General features: G+C 45.2%; 1 protein-coding gene and 1 non-coding gene across 2 annotated transcripts in view; one reads left to right on the top strand and one right to left on the bottom strand.

Annotated features, from left to right (window-relative positions):
• The window catches only part of LOC144482285 (uncharacterized), an 872,976-nt gene that overhangs the window by 650,363 nt on the left and 201,701 nt on the right, over window positions 1-20,912 (top strand). The window lies entirely within an intron of this gene.
• Window positions 1,068-1,149, bottom strand: trnas-uga (transfer RNA serine (anticodon UGA)). The gene has a single exon. It is a non-coding gene; the product is annotated as a tRNA-Ser (tRNA).

Here is a 20,912-nt window from a genome sequence, read left to right as displayed (position 1 = left end):
TGAGACATTGTCTGGCCATCTGTTTCTCACCACCCTAACTCACTCTGTCTCTGTCTCTCCCTCCACCCACTCTCATCCACTCTATAAGAAGGCGGGATATTGTTGTTTAATGACTGAGTGCACACAATCTGTATCTTCATCTGATCAAATAGAATTCAGCTTGTGAACAATATCATCATTTCAACCAGTTCTGGGTTAAATCAGGCACAGCTCTGATTGGCTGCAGCCCCCTGAATCTGGGGAGTAGATACTGTGAGCATTGCTGGCCTCCGAGGCTTTTACAGTTACTGAGCTGGGAAACTCCAACTAATCCCTGAGAATCCACAGCACAGAGCGAGAGGAGAGGAAAGCCTGTCCTGGGAGCTGTCAATCTGAGACAGTTTGATCCTGTCAATGTGCAGATGTGAACCTGCTCCTTCCATTCCCAAACTGTTATAACGAGGAATACAGAACGCCCAGTAATGACCAGCTTGTTGCAATGTCTTTGAATGAACATGATGTGATATCACCGAAGCAGCATTTTGAAATATTCATTCAATGTATTCTGATGAAATGTATTTTTATGCTCTGTGTGCATTCTTATGCCATTGCATAAGAATCTTCCTCTGACATGAGACCGTATTTTGCCTTTGTGCCTTGATGCTGCTTTTAAAAGAAAATGTTCATGTTATGAATTTTCTCATCGAACCATAGGAAGAATTATAGAAAAATAACAGCACAGAAGGAAGCCATTGAACCTATCCTGCCATGCCAGTCCAAGGACACAGCAAGAAATCTCACAACACCAGGTGAAAGTCCAACAGGTTTATTTGGTAACAAAGCTTGCTGCTCCTTCATCAGGTGAGTGGGAGTTCTATTCACAACAGGGCATATAAAGACACAAATTCAATTTACAAAATAATAAGGACACCCAGGTGTCCTTTCCAAGCCCATCTTCCTGCACCCAGCCCGGAGCCATGCAGCTGAATGCACGATGGAGATCAAAATACGAAATGCCAAAACTTTGCAAACCTCCTTTGAGCCAGTGGCTGCCCTGAAGCAGTCGAGTTAGCATTTCAAATCGCACCCGCTGCGAGCAGGGTTCGAACCTGCGCGGGGAAACCCCATTGGATTTCAAGTCCAACGCCTTAACCACTCGGCCATCGCAGCTGCTTATTTGCTATTGTGATGTAACCGCCTTAGCAACATTCACAGACCTTTATCAGGCACCGGAATGACGCAGAGCACAGCGTGTGAGTTGAAATTTGTTCGTCTCCTTTTAATTTGTATCTTTGTCTCTGATCCAGAACCCATTCACTAGTTCAGAGACTTGTTATTCTTTTTCAATAACCTTTCATTAAAATCAAATTGAACCCGAATTCTGCATCCGAAAAATAAAGTCCACTTCATTTCAGTCAAATGGTGCGTGTAAACCACAAGAGGGCGCCGATAATGTCCAATATACATTACCAATGCGATGGCCGGGAATCGAACCCGGGTCAAGGCAGCTATGCTCACCACGATACCACCATCGCTCACTCTGCGGAAGCAGTTGTTATTTTCGTTAGTTATAATTACAAAACTACCTTAGTTGCTGATTTCAGCAGACACCAGGTGTGTCCTTGGCCCATTTTTTTAACCTAAACTTCGCTTGTCTCGTTTCTCTGGACAGTTTGAGCCACCTTTTTGCTGTTGTTTCTGACTGATAACTCTGATTAAATTTGCAGTTCATTTGAACAAAGTTTCCACTGAACGGAAATTGAAGCTGGATTTTATGTTAGAAACACATGGATGATGAGAATATTTGGTGATTTTTTTTTTAGGAGTGACCCCCTTCTGTTCTGACCAGAGATAGCCAATTAAATAAGTCAAAACTCTGGGTCAGGAACTGACCCTTGGTCAAATGCTCGCATAGTCACCACAACACCACCTGGTTCTGTCACCCCCTCTGTATTTATAGAACGAATACACAAGCAAAGTGGCAGAGAAATCACAGCTTAGAGAATTATATAACCGACATTCCCGTTCTGGGAGTTTTACACTTTCCGATAGATCGGGGTGAGCAGGGTCGCCCAATCAGAAAGCAGGTCCTTGGGACATGGAATTTGATTAATATCATGTTTTGAAATCATGTTAATCGGTCAGAACCATGTTGATGTTATTTCACTCCAATCTATGAAGGTTTGATTGAATCGTGACCTTGTTGCACAACTTGCGTTCAGCCAGGAGATGGCAGCAGGGAACAATAATTTGGATTTGCTGTGTGTGTCAATAAATCTCGTCATGGAGGTTCACAGCATCGAAAAAGGCCCTTCGGCACAACACGTCCATGCCGCCCAATGTTTGCCATTAAGTTCGTCCCTATTGCCCGTGTTTGGTCCATATCCCTCTATATCCAGCTCACCCATGTAATTGTCTAAATTCTTTTTAAAAGACAAAATGGTACCCGCCTCTACTACCTCTGGCAACTCGTTCCACACACCACTCTGTGTGAAATAAATTACCCTTCTGGACCCTTTTGTATCCCTCCCCTCTCATCGTAAACCTATGTTCTCTAGTTTTAGACTCCCTTATTGTGGGGAAAAGCTGTTGGCTATCTACCTTATCTATTTCCTCATTATGATATAGGCCTCTTTATATCACCCCTAGGTCTCCTGTGCTCCAGGGGAAAAGAAAGTTCCAGTCTATCCAACCCCTCCTTATAACTCAAACCATCAAATCCTGGTAGCATCCTAATAAATCTTTTCTGCACTCTTTCTAGTTTAATATCCTTCCTTCTATAATAGGGTGACCAGAACTGTACACAGTATTCCAAACGTGCCCTTACGAATGTCTTGTACAATTTCAACAAGATGTCCCAACTCCCATGTTCAATGTTCTGACCACTGAAACCAAGCATGTCGAATGTCTTCTTCACCACCCTGTCAACATGTGACTCCACTTTCAAGGAGCTATGAACCTGTACCCCGAGATCTCTTTGTTTTATAACTCACCCCAACGTCTTACCATGAACTGAATAGGTCTTGTCGTGGTTTAATCCACCAAAATACATCACCTTACATTTATCTAAATCAAATTCCATCTGCCATTCATTGGCCCATTGACTCAATTGATCAAGATCCCACTGAATCCGAGGTAACCTTCTTCATTGTCCACTCTGCCACCAATCTTGGTGTAATTTGCCAACGTACTAACCATGCCTTCTAAATTCTCATCCAAATCATTAATATAAATGACGGGGTAGGATGAGTGACTTTGCAGATGGCATAAAGATTGGCTGGGTGGTGAAAGGGAGGCTGGGTTTCTTAGTCTGCAAGAAGATATAGACAGGATAGTCAAACGGGCGGATAAGTGGCAGATGGAATTTAACCCCGAAAGATGTGAGGTAACACACTTTGGAAGGAACAATTTGGCAAGGAAGTATTCAATGAAGGGCATGGCACTTGGAAGTTCTGTGGAATATAGGGACATTGGCGTGTTTGTCCATAATCTCTGAAGGTAGAAGGGTATGTTTGTAGGATGGTGAAAAAAGAACATATGGGGCACTTGTCTTTAACAATCGGGGCATCGACTGCAATAAAATGTCATGTTGGAGTTGCATAGAACTTTGGTGGGGCCACAGCTAGAGTACTGTGTGCAGTTTTGGTCGCCACAAGGTAGGAAGGATGTGATTGCACTGGAGGGGGTGCAGAGGAAATTCACCATGATGCTGTCTGGGATGGAACATGTAAGTTCTGAAGGGAGATTGGGTCGGCTTGGATTGTTTTCTTGAGAGCAGAGAATACTGATGGGGGACCTGATCGAGGTGTACAAAATTATGAGGGCATCGACACAGTGGATAGGAAGCAGCTGTTCCCCTTGGTTGAAGGGTCAGTAAAAAGAGGACATAGGTTCAATGTGAGGGACAGGATGTTTAGGGTGGATGTGCGGAAAAACATTTTTACCCAAGGGTAGTGACGGTCGGGAATGCGCTGCCTTGGAAGGTGATGGAGGCAAGTTGCCTCACATCCTTTAAAAGTATGTGTTCAGCAATTGGCATATCATACCATTCAGGCCTATGGGTCAAGTGGTGGTGGATGCGATTTGATTGGAGATCAGATGCTTCTTCGATGTCAGAGCAGACTCGATGGGCTGAAGAGCCTCTTCTGTACTGCATGATTCTATTATTCTATAAACAAATTCACTATGAACCGTATCAATGTCAGCCATATTCCTTGCCAGTTCTCAGATAGGCAATGATTGGTTCGAAGTTTGTTTCATTTTCCAGGATCCAGCTCAATTAAATAAATGTATTTCTTATGTTCTGTGTGTCATTAATAAAAATCTTCCTCTGACGTGAGACCTTGTTTTGTCCTTGTGCCCCTGTTGATGCCTTTGTCATTCTGCTCATGCTTTGATTTTCCTCATGTCACCTTCGAAAGATGTGGAGATGCCGGCGTTGGACTGGGGTAAACACAGTAAGAAGTTTAACAACACCAGGTTAAAGTCCAACAGGTTTATTTGGTAGCAAAAGCCACACAAGCTTTCGGAGCTCTTAGCCCCTTCTTCAGGTGAGTGGGAATTATGTTCACAAACAGAGCTTATAAAGACACAGACTCAAGTTACATGAATAATGGTTGGAATGCGAATACTTACAACTAATCAAGTCTTTAAGATTAGGTTTAAGAGGTTTAAGAGGTTTAAGCACAGGTGAAAGACGTGTGAATTGTCTCAAGGCAGGACAGTTAGTATGATTTTGCAAGCCCTGGCGAATCGTGGGGGTTACAGATAGTGTGACAGGAACCCAAGATCCCGGTTGAGGCCATCATCATGTGGGCAGAAGTTGGCTATCACTTTCCATTCGACGATTCTGCGTTGTCGTGTGTCTTGAAGGCTGCCTTGGAGAATGCTTTACCCGAAGATCGGAAGCTGAGTGTCCTTGATTGCTGAAATGTTCCCCGACAGGAAGGGAACAGTCATGCCTGGTGATTGTCCAGCGGTGTCCATTCATCCATTGTCATAGTGTCTGCATGGTCTCGCCGATGTCCCATGCCTCGGGACATCCTTTTCTGCAGCATATCAGATAGATAGCGTTGGCAGAGTCACACGAGTCTGTACTGTGTACCTGGTGGATGGTGTTCTCACGTGAGATGATGGTCTCCGTGTTGATGATCCGGCACGTCTTGCAGAGGTTGCTGTGTCAGGGATGTGTGGTGTCATGGTCGCTGTTCTCCTGAAGGCTGGGTAGTTTGCGGCAAACAATGGTCTGCCTGAGGTTGTGCGGTTGTTTGACGGCAAGTAGTGGGGGTGTGTAGATGGTCTTGGCGAGAAGTTCGTCTTCATAGATTATATGTTGAAGGCTCCGAAGAAGATGACGTAGCTTCTCCGCTCTGGTGAACTACTGGATGACGAAGGGTACTCTGTCTGCCGTGTCCCATGTTTGCCTTCTGAGGAGGTTGGTGCGGTTTTCACTGTGGCACGTTGGAACTGTCGTTCGATGAGTCGAGAGCCATATCTTGTTCTTACGAGGGTGTATTTCAGAGTCTGTAGTCGTCTGTTGCGTTCATCTTCATCTGAGCAGATCCTATGTGTACGGAGGGCTTCTCCATCGGGGATGGGTTCTTTACCGTGTTTAGACTGGAAGCTGGAGCCAGTTGCAGTTTGTTCTTGGTGCTAGTTTCTGCAGGAGTTGTTGCTGTTGGAGCTGCTTGCCTCTGTTTCCAACTGGAACTGTTTGTTGTTGGAGGTGTTTGCTACTGGAGCTGGTTGTTGTTGTTTGCTGCTGGAGCTGGTTGCTGCCGGTTGCTTTTGGAGCTGGTTGTTTTTGTTTGCTGTTGGAGTTGGTTGCTTTTGGAACTGGTTTCTGCTCGAGTTGGTTGCTGCTGTTTGTTTCTCGAGTTGATTGCTGATACAGCTCATTGCTGCAGGAGATTGGTGCTAGTGGAGCTGTTTGCTGCAAGAGCTGTTTGCTGCTGGAGCTGGTTGCTGCAGTTTGCTGCTGGACTGCTTGCTACTGTTTGTTGCTGTTCGCAACTGGACTGGTTGCTGTTTGCTTTTGGAGCTGGTTGCTTCAGGAGCTGTTTACTGATGGAGCTGGTTGCTGCTGTTTTCATAGAATCATCATAGAAACCCTACAGTGCAGAAGGAGGCCATTCGGCCCATCGAGTCTGCACCGACCACAATCCCACCCAGGCCCTACCCCCACATATTTACCCACTAATCCCTCTAACCTGCGCATTTTAGGATTCTAAGGGGCAATTTTTAACCTGGCCAATCAACCTAACCCGCACATCTTTGGACTGTGGGAGGAAACCGGAGCACCCGGAGGAAACCCACGCAGACACGAGGAGACACAGACAGTGACCCGAGCCGGGAATTGAACCCGGGACCCTGGAGCTGTGAAGCAGCAGTGCTAACCACTGTGCTACCGTGCCGCCCCTGATGGAGCTCGCTGCAACTGACTCTTGTGCTGCAGTTTTGGTTGCGGCATTTGACTTATGTTTGGAGCTCGGAAGATAAGAGTTGCATGTTGAAAAGAGTGTGACCTGGTAAAAAGAGGCCTGAGGCATTTGGGCTCGAATGTATGTGCCAGAGGACTTCTGCACGGGAAGAGAGAAATGCGGACCACGTGGGGCATCGTAGGTAGGCTCATACGCCTCAGAGCCTATGAGCTACACGCATTTCATCATGATTATGGAGGAATGTGTAGGACCCTCTGCCTTTGTTGCGGCCTCTAAAATTTTTGCCACAGAAGTTTACTTCCTGAAGACCTAATGGATGGTGCAAGTCGCTATTGAAAAGGGGCTCACGGTGGGCGGGAACAATTTGAAGATGGTCCCTTTAGAGACCACCGCCCACAGATTACTGTGATAAATGCGCTGCCGTTTGTTCCCAATGGGCTCCAAATCACCCACCTCCATCTTCTAGAGGGAGAAGCAAAGGATGGAGCTTGGGTTCGTTGCCCCAGCTTCTCCAGTTGAAAAATGGTGACTGCATTTACCAACTGCAAGTCAGGCTGGGAGGTGAAGCTGCTGGGAGGCTTTGAACAATGAACAAAGAACAATACAGTATAGGATCAGGCCCTTCGGCCCTCCAAGCCTGCACCGATCTGTGTTCCTAACTAGACCATCCGTTTGTATCCCTCTATTCCCAGTCTGTTCATGTGGCTATCTAGATAAGTATTAAATGATACTAGCATGTCTGCGTCAACCACCTTGCTTGGCAGTGCATTCCAGGCCCCCACCGCCCTCAGTGTAAAATACGTGCTCCACATATCTGTATTGAACCTTGCCCCCTTACATTGAACTTGTGACCCCTTGTGTTTGTCATTTCTGACCTGGGAAAAAGGTTCCAACTGTTCACTCGATCTATGCCCTTCATAATTTTATAGACTTCAATTAGGTCGCCCCTCAACCTCCTTTGCTCTTAACCTAGAAAAATATAGATGCACAGAGGATAGGAGCAGGCGGAGGCCATTTGGCCCTTCGAGCCTGCTCCGCCAATTCATTACTATCACGGGTGATTGTCCAACTCAATAGCCGAATCCTGCTTTTTCGCCATAACCTTTTATCCCATTCATCCCAAGTGCATTATCTAGCCGCCTCTTGAATAAATTCAATGTTTTGTCATCAACTACTTCCTGTGGTAATGAATTCCACAGGTTCACCAGTCTTTGGGTGAAGAAATGTCTCCTCACCTCAGTCCTAAATGGTTTACCCTGAATCCTCAGACTGTGAACCCTGGTTCTGGACTCCCCCACCATCGGGGACATCCTCCCAGCAGCTACCTGTCCAGTCCTGTTCGAAGTTTAGAAATCTCGATGAGATCCCCCCCTCATAAGTCTGAACTCCAGCGAAAACAATCCTAACCAAGTCAATCTCTCCTCAAACATCAGTCCCGCCATCCCGGGAAGCAGGCTGGTAAACTTCTGTTGTACTACCCGGAGAGCAAAAACATCCTTCCTCAGAAAAGGAGACGAAAAGTGCACACAATACTGCAGGTGTGGCCTCGCCAAGGCCCTGTATAATTGCAAGAACATTTGCCTACTCCTGTACTCAAAACCTCGCAATTAAGGCCAATAAACAATGTGCCTTCTTTACTGCCTGCTGCACCTGCATGCTTACCTTCAGCGACTGGTGCACAAGGACAACCAGGTCCCGCTGCACACTTCCCTTTCCCAATTTGTAGCCATTCAGTTAGTAATCTGCCTTCTTTTGTTTTGCTTCCAAAGTGTAAAACCTCACATTTATTCAAATTATACTGCACTTGCCATTGATTTGCCCACTCCCCACACCTGTCCAGATCATTCTGAAGGATCTCTGTATCCTCGTCACAGTTCACCTTCCCACCCAACTTGGTATCATCTGTAAACTTTGAGATGTTACATTTTGTTCCCTCATCCAAATCATTAAAATATATTGCGAACTGATGAGGTCGCAGCACTAATTGTTGCCTGCCGATTTGAAAAGTACCAATTAATTCCGAGTCTTTGTTTCCTGATTGTCTACCACTTTTCTATCCATCTCAATGTACTTCCCCCAATTCCATGCACTTTAATTTTGCATTACAATCTCTTAAGCAGAAATTTGTCAAACACTTTCTGAAAGTCCAAATGTGCTACATGGACTGGCTCCCACTTGTCAACTCTACGAGATACACATCTTCAAAGAATTCCAACAGATTTGCCAGACATGATTTCCCCTTCATGAATCCATGCTGACTCTGTTTGAACCTGCCACTGCTTTCTGAATGATCTGCTATCAAGTCTTTGATAATGGATTCGAGAAATTCCCCCACTTGCGATGTAAAGCTTACTGGTTTGTAATTCCCTGTTTTCTCTCTCCCTCCCTTTTTGAATATTGGAGTGGCATTAGCTACCCTCTAATCTGCAGGGCCTTTTCTCCTGTCTATAGAATCCTTGTAGATGACCACCAATGCATCCATTATTTCTACTTCCACTTCCTTTAGTACACTGGGATGTAGATTATCAGGCCCTAGGATTTATCACCTTCAGTCCCATCAATTTTCCCAGCACCATTTTACTACTAACATTGATCATCTTCAGTTCTGAACTCTCACAAAATCTTGCATTCTCTAACATTTCTGGCATCTGATTTAAGCCCTTTTTGTGAAAACAAAACCAAAGTATGTATTCAGTTGCTCAGCTACCTCTTTGTCCCCTGTTATATATTCCCCAGTTTCTGTCTGTTGGGGACCTTTCTCTTCACGTATCCAAAGAAAAACTTAATGTCAGTCTTTATGTTCCCTGCAAGCTTACTTTCGGACCATATCTTCACTTCTTAATTGGAATCATAGCCAATCTCTCCAGGAGTGAAGAATACCAAGCTCGTCCCACAAGCTGGACGAGGAACTATTCCTCCAACACCCGGCCACCGCCCCCCCCCCCCCACTTCCCCCAGCCAGCTCCTGATGCTCTCCTCACCATCTGACCTTGGTAACTTGCATCTCGGTACCGTATTCCTCATTATCCCGGTGTTCTCTCCCTTCCCTCTCGTTCTCGATTCACTAAACATCGGAAAAGGTCTGAGTGCATTCACCCTGTCGACGCCTCTCATAATCTTATAGACCTGAATAAGATCACCCCTCAGTCTATTATGTTTCAAAGAAAAAAGTCGGAACCTGTCCAATCTCTCCCTATAACACAGTCCTTTCTGTCTCTCCTTGTTCCTTTGCTCTCAGCTACTTCCACAACTTAGGGATTTGGTTTCCTTTTCACACGACATCCCCAATGCTGATATATATCGAAATAACAAATATTTCAGGTAGTTGTAGCACTGCCCAGAGAGTAATGTCAGCACCTTCGCCCGTGGTGGAGTCCTGCAGGACAACCTATGCGGGATTAGGGGCTTCCCGAGCCGCTGCTGCTCCCATTACCCCGTCGCATTTACATTGACAATGAAAAACCTCCGAGTGAGGTGCTACACGCACCCCACCATGATTATACAGACATGTGTCACCCCTTCGGCCATTGCTGCGGTTCCTGAAATGTTTGTGCCAGCAATTTACTTCCTGAAGACTGAGCAAGTGGTCCAACTCGCCATTGAAAAGGGTCTCACGGTGGCTGGGAACATCATGGGGATGGACCCTTGAGGGGATTAATGTGGTACAATGCCCCACACTTTGTTCCAAATGGGTTGCTACTCAACCACTTCCACCTTCTGGGGGAGATCCGTTCCGGGATGGTGTCAGTCCCGTTCTGTCTGGGGAGGCCAGCATTCGCAATATGTATTCCAACAGGCGGCAGTTATTTATACCCCTGGCAAAGGAGGAATGCCCAGCAGGAAATTTTCAAATTACCCCATGATGGAATCAGCTCCCAAATCTTTTGGTCACAGGATGACATGTGGTGCCATACCTGTCAGGAGCTGGGCGTCCCTGACAGTGGTCTTAGTTAAAAGGGTCGAGAAAACCGCCCAGTGGTGGATGCAGCATGGAGGGGGGGTGGGATAAGGCAACGGGGGCACCTGACAGCACTCCTGCAATCGCAGCCCCCTGAATAGGATGTGCCGGGGCCTGGTGAGAGACCCAGGGCTCATTCCTCCTGGTGCAATTATGTAACGGGGGGTTTGTATTTTATAACTCCGGTGGGGCTTCAACAGCACTGCAATCTTTGAATACTTGCGGAGGGCCTCCACCGCCCCCCCCCCCCCCCACCCCGCCCCCCGCATCCCCTCTTCAGCCGAGCAATGAGCAACCCTGTTTTTGGACCTGACATTTCTCCGATTTTGCTGGGTGTCTCGGTGATCTGGGGAACAGTGGGGGTCTGAGCTGCTGCGACACTCCAGCTCAGAGTCACTGAAGGTACCCGCAGAGGAGCCCTCTGACCTTTATCCTGGTAGTCGGTTCGATTCTGGTCTAGTTGGCGGGTCCTTGCCTCCTCTCACACTGACTGTGGCAGGGGACTCAGAACCATAAGGCGCCTGTCCGGAGGAGAATGGCTACTCGATTGTGGATAAAAGAGGTGAGTTAGAGGCCATTACCAGTGAGGCAGTGGACTCCATCATATCTCACACCCAGTCTCCCGTTATTCCCTCTGGCGAACGCCAGGAATTCTTACTGCAACATCACTGTTTCCGGGACATATTCGGGTCTGGTGCTGCTGGGCTGATCCGTGTGCGCCCTCATTGAGGAGCGCAAGATTCGGAATAAAATGAGCAGCACTTTATACAAGGTTTCCTCGCCTCGCTCCAGAGGGCTGCACCATTCGGCATATCATTCATCGGGTTGGGATCTGGTACATCATTCTCATTCCCAGAGGTTTGCTCGGTCGAACGCCTTCCTCTCTCTTGACCAGGAGAAGGCATTCGACAGGATGGATCATGTGTATCTACTCTGGACTCTGTGGGCATTCAGGTTTGGGACACACTTTTTCACCCTCGTCCGCTTACTGTACGCTACCGAACAGTGTCCCGTTAAGGTTAAAGTGTCCCGATGGTGCCCCTTCTCTTTGGGACAGGAGTATTGCAGAGCTGCCAATTGGTGTGGCCAACTGTATTCAGTTTGCGTGGAGTCATTCCTGCACCTCTTGCGGAGGAGGTTGTCGGGTTAGACTCGGCACAGACGAGGTATTGGAGTGGTCCTGTTGGCTTACACTGATGACAGACTCCTCATGATCTTTGACCCGGGGAAGCAATTCCTGTGGTCAGAAGTGTTCCTATGTCCGCAATGGGGTGCATGTGGAAGGAGATCAGTGTGTGGGTAACAGAACAGCTGGTATGCTGCTTTCTGGACGCAAGCGCATTTGAGACCTCCAAGCTAAGCAGCCGGCTTTTGGGCAGGCATAGTCCAGATCCCCTCTTCCCACTGGGAAAAACAGAGCGAGGTTCTTTCACTGCACAGCGTATCATAAGTTGGGACTCGTGAATGCGCCGAAGAAATGGATCTGAAATGCTCCATTTCGGGACTTAGAATTAATTTTGTAAGATCACACCCTCCGTGAAGCCTCTGCTAAGGATGTTCTGTACATAACAGGGAGTTCAACGAAAGTTAAACTTTAACAACAGCCTACATTTCGGCAGTGTCTATCAATCCTGACAAATGATAACCTCATCAAAAACCCACAAACATGATAAAACAGGTACCACTACCATGTTCAGGGAAGGCTAAAACAGTGTGGTCAGACTCTCGATCATTTTTACCTTTCCACCCCTCCCTGACCCTCACCATCCCATGCAGCCTTATGGTATATTGCCACATTACAATTCTGGATTGAATGGGGTTAACTGAAGCTGTTTGTTCTGTGGCTGTGAATAATGTCAGTCTACATGGAGCTGGGCGGTGTCACTGGAGGTTTTCCCTCTCCTATTTATAAGGGATTATTTCCCATGTGTTATCGCATAGAGTCAGCAGGAGCGTCAACCCCAGATCTAATAAGGATTAGCGGCTGCAGGGCGATGGGGAGGAGAGATCAGAACCTGAGAACAATGGACTGGAATGTTCCAACAGTGGATCAGAATCTGGGAACAGTGGACTGGAATGTTCCAACAATTGATCAGAATCTGAGAACAATAGACTGTAATGCTCCAACAATGGATCAGAATCTGGGAACAATGCATCGGAATATTCCACCCCCACCACCGCTACCACCTTTGGATTTCAGTATAAGTGGCACTTTTGCCGACGGTCTTTCCTTCCTGTCACATGATGGATTTGATATGCTATTATTGTCAAAGCAGATTCATTATGTACTCTTGTTTATTCAAGGATTTTACTATCCCATCCTGGCTATGATAGGAGTCCCCGGTAAGTCTCCCGGTGCAGTAATTAGTTCTATACACCCTATTTAACTCTATTCCGGATCTTGTGATTTACTCTGCACTGCTACTTTGTTATTATTGCTGTTGTGACTCTATATCTATTAATGAACCGATCACAACATGGAAAACTTTTCCAGTGCTTTTAATAGTTGTGATTATTTGAATTTCTCCCGTTGTTGTATCTGGTATATCTCTGTATTAGAGATTGTATTTGTCAGCCATGTTTCATTGTATTACTGTATTTGTTATTTCCTGCATTAGGGATATGGACATTGAGTTTCGTTCCACCCCTAATCTGTGTTCATTATCCACTAACACCATTCCTGTACCTGAGGCTAGTCCAAACTCACAGCAACCTCTATTCGTGCTTTGACTCTGAGCTGATTACTGACCGAGTATCCATTCCATCATTAACCCTATCTGCAGTCTTCTCTGGAGTACAATCCTCTCGCTTCAACCAGCTGTTGTTGCGAAATCCCGACACAAATATTCCAATTCTTTGCTGATAAGCCTCTCAGATAAAAACCTGCTGAAAAAGAAATCATCCGAAGCTGTGGTGCCCACTCCACAACACTCACCATATCCGATTTACCCATCATATTTGTGCTCGCTGACCTCTGTCACCAGCTGATCAGAAAAATCCTTAATTTTCTCACTTACCTGATCAAATCCCTCCATGATGTTCTCTCTGATTGTCCCACTCTATATCCGTTTTCCAAAATGTCTCTGCTTGTTCACATTTATACAGAGCCTGAAAACAGCCACCCCACACAATTTCCCCATCTCCTGTCCTGCAACATATCTCTCCCTGACAGCAATGTTCACTCTTACAACCCTCTGTTACCCGTGCTATGGAAATCTAGATACATACACGATACAACCACAGAGCTGGACAGTTGCAGTGTGTCCTGTACATCTCCCCATGCTGGGCAGATATCCAACTTGGGACTGGAATGCGAGGCAGGCTCTGATAGTGTCATCAAAACGTTGTTTCAACCTAACATTACCTGAATGTTGATATTCCCTTCCTTTGGATACAACGTCTCATCCAATGATTCAATGTCCCTTTTCTCGACAACGTTTGCTTTAAGAACATGTCCGATTCTTTAAAGTGAATGTAATTCGCTCTGTACCTTTTGCCTGTGTTTTATGCTCTATGCAATGATTGCTGACAGTGTGACAGAATTCTGAAAACAGGAAATGCTGCAGATTCTGCTCCTCGTGTCTTCAATGTGGAGCTCCGTGTTGCACAGCGGGTTTCAGCAGCTCTGGCACATGTCTGCGAAACTTGGACTGTGTCTGTCCACTGAAAGCATGTGTTAATTTCAGTCATCTCACAGTGTGTTTACCAACAGCAGGAGCTCATTCAGTGTTATTTAAAACGTTGCAGGCACCACACTTGCAGCTGAGGGGCTATTGACTGACCCCTGTGATTGGAATGTTAGGGGTGGTTTTGTGAATGGGTTTCTGGAGGTTGTGTTGCATACATTCAGGTGGGACAGGGAATTATGTGTCCCACCTCTGGGTGATGTATAGAGACTGTAGTTACAGTGTGTCTGGCTCTGTGACCTGACCACCAAATGGAGGAGAGGCTGCAGAGAGGGGATGCTCTATAATGAGTTAGATGGCCTCTATCCTACCCATCCCAGGATTCCCAAAACTGTGGAATTATCGCTAGCATTTCTTTAACTCGATCATGAGTTTTGGGCATCACTGGCTCGGCAAGCATTTGTCGTCCATCCCTACTTACTCTGCTGGAGTACCTCCAGAGCATTTAAGTGACAACCACATCTATTACGTTGGGATTCGAACCTCAGTCCCACGAACATTGCCCTTGGTAACTGGGTAACTAATCCAGTGACAAGCTCACTGCACTGCATGTCCATTATAATTTTCTGTATTTTATTTATATCTTGTATCCGTAATTTAGTAATCCAGATAAAGAGGATATTTCTCAGAAGTAACAGCTTTGAATCTTAGCACAGCAGCTGGTGTGACTTGCATTCCATCAGAAACATGATTTGCAATTAAAGTCTAATAGTAAGAATCAAAGGAACTAGATGCAGGTGTAGACCATTCAGCTCCTGGAGCCTCCTCCCCGATTCAAAACGACCTTGGCTGATCGCGTCTCGGTCTCAAATCCACTTCCCTGTCCAATAGCCATAACCGTTCAAACCTTGTTTAAAATATTCTGCCCGTTTTCCTAAAACGGTGTCCCCTCAGCCAAGGGGAACAGCTGCTTCCTATTTCCCTATCCATACACCTCAAATTTTAATAAACGTTAATTCTATCCTCCCCCCGCCTCTTATGCTCTAGATAAAACAATCCAAGCCTATCCAGTCTCTCCTGAAATCTCAAATGGTTCATCCCTGAGAGCATCTTCGTAATTCTCATCTGCAACCCCTCTATTGCAATCACATCCATCATATAGTGAGGAGAACCGAACTGCACACCATACTCCAGCCGTGGCCTAACTAACGCTCTGTATTACTCCAATACAACCTTCTTGCGCTTATACTCTATACAACGACTGATAAAAGCAAATGTTCCATGTACTTATTTAATCAGCCTATTCACATGCTCTGCAGTCTTAAGGTGTCTGTGCATGAGCACCCCAAAATCCGTCTGTTCATCTGAATATCCCGTCCTGTCATTCATTAAATAATCCGTTGTGCCCTTACTTCTTCCAAAGCGCATCATCTCACAGTTTTCAGGGTTAAAGACCATCCTCCACTGCTCTGCCCATTTGACCAACCCATCTATATCTTCCTAATTTGTAACATAGGAACAGATGACTTGGAGCAGCAATAGGCAAATTCAACTCTTCTCGCCTGCTCCGCCATTCAATTAGATCATGGCTGATCTCTCCCTTCACTCAAATCCACCTCACCATGTGTTATCCAGATCCCTTTAACATTTTAGACGAAAAATATACCTTTCTCCTTCTTGAAACCATTTAATGATTCATTCTCCACAGCACTATGGGGTAGCGAGTTGCACAATTCACCCCCTTCTGCGAGGAGCAGCTCCTCCTCATGTCAGTTTTAATTCTGCCTCCTCTCATACTAGACCTATAACTACATTCTCTAGATTTCGCCACAAGGGGGGAACATTTGGTCTACAATTACATTATGAATCCATTTAGCTTTTTCTGTATCGCGATGAGAGCCACTCACATCCATCGAAACACCAGTAGATAGAAGCCCAAGCGGTCAAACATCTCCTCATATGTTAAACGTTTTATCCTCGGAAGCAATCCTGTGACCTTGCTCTGAACTGCCTCCAATGTCACCACCTCCTCCCTCAACTAATGACACCGAAACTTGACACAATACACCAGATGTGGTCCCAGCAACACACTGACAATTGCATTTGTCTACTTTAACACTCCAGTCGGTTGCAAAAAAATGTCAGCATTCCATTCGTCTTTTTTATAACATGCTGTACCTGCACACACATTCTCTGAGATTCATGAAAAAAGACAGCTAGACGCATTTTGAATCTGCTTTCCATTGAGATAATAATTTGCCTTGTATCATTCTTGACAAAAGGGACAACCTCACATCGATCCACAATAAACTCCATCACCCAAATTGTAATCCACTCTCCTCGCCTACCTGTAACCATCTGTAAAATGTTTTTATCCTCTTCACTGCCTGCTTTCCGACCTATTTTCGTATCATATTGATTTTTTGCTATGTTACATACTGTCACTTCTTGCAGATCAATGATATACATTGTAAACAATTGAGGTTTTGAGGACTGACCAATGTGGCACTCCACGAAGTACATTTCGCCTGCCAGAGAAGGACATATTTATCCCGATTCTCTGCTTTATATCAAACAGCCAATCCGCAATCCAATCCACTACTCGATCTCCGAACTCACCTTCTGGATCAGTCTTTTGGAGACAGCGTGTCAAACGCCTTTTGGGAGTCCAGATACACCATGTCCAAAGTTTCCTCACGAACCACCTTGCTAATTATGTCCTCAAAGAACTCAAACAAGTTTGTCAAGCATGACTTAACCTTCATAAAACCATGCGGACAATGGTGGATTGAGCATTGTCTTTCCAATGCTGAGTTAACTCCTCCTTAGTAATTGATTCCAGCAACTTCCCCACCACAGAAGTGGAGCTATCCAGCCCTTCGTTTCCTACATTTTGCCTCTCGCCCTTTTTGAATCGGGGCATCACACTAACTTGTTTCCAATCCACCGGTATCTGACTAGAATCCAAGGAAGTTTGAAACATCAAAACCAGTTTATCCACTATCTCTGCTGCCACTTCCATTAATACCATAGACTGCAGGCCATCAGGACCTCGACTGTTAGCTGGCTTTAAACCCATTACTTTATTAAATACCTTGTCCCCAGTGATGGTTATTTTACCAAGTTCCTCTGCAATATTACAGTTTTTGGGATTTTTTTTATTATTCTCCATCCTGAAGACAAAACATTAGTTTAATACTTATGCCATCTCTGTGTTCCCCATTATTACCTCACCAGTATCGTCATCTGAAGGGATAATATTTTCTTTCGCTATTCTTTTCCTCGTTGCATACTGAGACAAACCTTATTTGAACAGTGTTTATGTTTTCTGCTCGTCGTCTTTCGTCGTTCATTATAGCTCTTTTGCTTTTGTTTTTTGAAGCCCTTTGCTGAATCATAAAGTTCCCTCAATCCTCCATCTTGCCACTAGCTTTTGGAGTTTGGTATTCACGAGTTTTTGCATTTATGTCCTCTATGTTTAGCCATGAATCGTCTTTCATCCCTTTATAATTCCTCTTCTTCTCCGGAATATCCTTTAATTGGGAGATATTCAATATCTCCCTGAACATCCCACATTGTTCGTCAACTCCCCATGCACCCACTTTTTTGTGCCCAGCCTGCTTGGGCCAACTCTTTCCTCAGGCCTGTATAATCACCAAAACTCTCCTATGGCACTTTTACTACTCTCGCTAAATCTGAATCAGAAATCCTATCACGTGGTGATCACTCCTGGCAAGAGGATCTTTAACGACAAGACTATTTATCAACCCTTCTACAATACATAATAGTAAACTAAGATAACGTGCTCCTTCATATGTTCCATCGCATATTGCTCTCAGAAACAATCCCTCATACCATCTATGAAATCTCCCTCGAGACGACATTGGCCAATTTCATTAATCAGTTAATATGCGTTTAAAATCGCCCATGATTACCTTTGTGCTGTGTTCCCAAGACCTCATTATTTCTTGATTTAAACTATGCTCCGCTTTGGAGGTATTGCTCGGGTGCCTGCAAGTCAGTCCTACTGGTTTTTTTCTTATTTGATTTTATTTCCACCCACATTGATTCAATGTGTTGGATTTTAGTCATGATGTGGAGATGCGGGCGTTGGACTGGGGTGAACACAGTACGAGTTTTAACAACACCAGGTTAAAGTACAACAGGTTTATTTGGTAGCAAACACCATTAGTGTTTAAAATCAAGTTACAGAATACTGATTAGAATGCGAATCCCTACAGCCAGCCAGAGATTCGCATTCTAATCAGTATTCTGTAACTTGAATTTTGTGTCTCTGTGCCCTGTTTGAGAGCTCATTTCCACTCCATCTGACGAAAGAGCAGTGCTCCGAAAGCAAATGGTGTTTGCTACCAAATAAACCTGTTGGACTTTAACCTGGTGTTGTTAAAACTCTTATTGGGCTTTAGTGCCAGTGTCATTTTCTAATACAGTCTTGATGCCATCTTTAAACATTGAAGCATGTATACCTCCTGCTCCATCGATGTATGCAACTGTGGGAGAAGTCTTGATTGTGTCTATATTGTTTCTGTCAACGTGTGTGTGTCTATGTTGTCGCTATCGATGTGCGTGAGAGATTGTGTGTGTGTCTATATTGTCTCTGTCAATATTTATGTGAGAGAGAATGTGCATTTCTGTATTGTTACTATCGATGTGTGTGAGAAAGATTGTGTGCTTCTATATTGTCCTATCAATGTGCGTGAGAAAAACTGCGTGTCTATTTTGTTTCTATCGACGTGTGCGTGTGTGAGCGAGAGAGATCGTGTGTGCCCATATTTTCTGTGTCGGTGTACGGGAGTGTAAGTGAGAGTTCTGTATCAGTGTTTCTGAGTGTGCATAGTTCTGGGGGAGTACCAGAATTCTTGAGTGCTGATGTTATTGAGTGTGTTTGTGTTTGAGTATGTTTGCTTCTATAAGCCAATCCAGCAGAGGCAGGAGAGTAACTGCACTGAGGGGCATTCAGGGAGAAATTCGCGTCGGCACCTCGAATGCATAGTGGGTAGAGAAAGAACTGCTGCCGAGGATTTCTTAGGCCCGAGATGTTACATGAGCTTTTTCCCTATGTACCTCCCTCCTCCTCCAACCACAAAAATGGCTCTGTTCAGAGGACAAAAAAGGTAAAAGATAGGAGTGGTCTTGCACTTCTGCAGTAGTAGAGGACACAAGCGAAAGAGTTCATTGGTAAGTAGAAAGATGGGGTAAGTGTTTAATCATTTTATCGCTTACTGCCTCAGTGGTAATTTCTGTAGTTTGTTGTTTGTAAATGATATATTGGGTAGTAACGAGGAGCAGGAAAGAAGGGCTCGAGAGAATAAAATATAGTCTGAAGCAAAAGTATTTCAAATGTTTAATTTAAAGGGATAAGACTTAACAGGAGAGCTCCAACCCATAGTCTGCTGGTCCCTCTCCGTATGTGAGGCCGGCAACATTTGCAGTTACTGGGGCCAGCACATGTGCAGGAAGCTGCACCTCCTGGAAGCCTCAGTGTCGAATGGCGGCTGGGGACAATCTGTCGCATCCGCGAAGCGGAGAGTATCATGTTTAGCAAGTATAGAGAGGTGGTTACACCGCAGGGTAAGAGTCAACAGGCACAAGTCAATGGGGGCCAGCAGGCACAGCAAGAGAACGAGGCAGCAGTGCAGGAATCTGCTGTGGCTATTCCCCTGTAAAACAGATATACCGTTTTGGATACTGTTGAGGGGAATGTCCTTTCATGGGAAAACAGCAACACGCAAATCCATTGCACCACAGTTGACTCAGCTGCAGAGGGGAGGAGTACAAAGTGTGGTAATGCAATAGTTATAGGGAATGCAATTGTAAGAGGAGCAGTTAGGCGTTTCTGTGGCCACAAACGAGACTCCAGGATGGAATTTCACCTGCTCGGTTCAAGTATGTCTCGGTTTGGCTGCAGGAAAATTTGAAGGGAGATAGCGAACAGCCAGTGGCCGTAGTGCACGTTGGTACAAACGACACAGGTGAAACAAGAAAGGATGACGTCCTAAATCAGGATATAGGGATCCAGGAAACAAACTTAATAGTAAGACCTCAAAGTTGGTGATCTCAGGATTACTACCAGTGACAAGTGCTAGTCAGAGTAGATACAACAGGTTACATGGGATGAAGACAGGGTTGAAAATATGATCTGAGGGGAGGGTTTCAGATTCCTAGGACATTGGGACTGGTTCTGGGGAAGGTTAGACCTCTTCAAACAGGACGGGTAACGCATGAGCAGGATCGGGATTGATATCGTTGGGCATGGTGGAGGGGTGGGGAGGAGGGGGGGGGGGGTACTTGCCAGTGCGGCGGGGGAGGGTTTAAATAAATATGACAGGATGATGGGAAACTTTGCAAGGATTCAGAGCCACGTCAATTAATAACCAGAGGAAAGGTAATGAGGATAATAAGGAAAGTGATAGGCAGAGAAATAAAGAGCCAGAATGAGATGAACACTATCAAAACAGTTGGAACGGGAAGCAAGTGTCCAAACTGCTCATCTTTGCGCCTCCATGCTCGGAACTTTCAAGGAATGGATAGATTACTTGCACAAATAGATGTAAATGGGTACGATATAGTTGCCAATACGAAAACATGGCTTCAAGTTGACTAAGGATGGGAACTAAACATTGAGGCCTATTCAGTGTTTACGAAGGCCGGACAGAAAGGAAAAGGTGGTGGAGTTGCATTGTTGATCAAATATTATATTGATACGATATTGAGGAAAAATATTAGCGTAGCGGATGTGGAATCTGTATGGGTCCAGTTCAGAAAAAAAAACAAAGTGCAAAGAACATTAGTGGGGACGGTATACAGACCACCAAACTCTCGTGGGAATGTTGGGAAAATCATTAGACAGGAAATGAGAGATGCATCTGTTAAAGGGACATCTGTGAT

This window comes from Mustelus asterias, unplaced genomic scaffold, assembly GCF_964213995.1.
Source record: "Mustelus asterias unplaced genomic scaffold, sMusAst1.hap1.1 HAP1_SCAFFOLD_35, whole genome shotgun sequence".
NCBI lineage: Eukaryota > Metazoa > Chordata > Chondrichthyes > Carcharhiniformes > Triakidae > Mustelus > Mustelus asterias.
The sequence above is the reverse complement of the archived record's forward strand: the minus strand, read 5'-3'. Positions and strand labels throughout refer to the sequence as shown.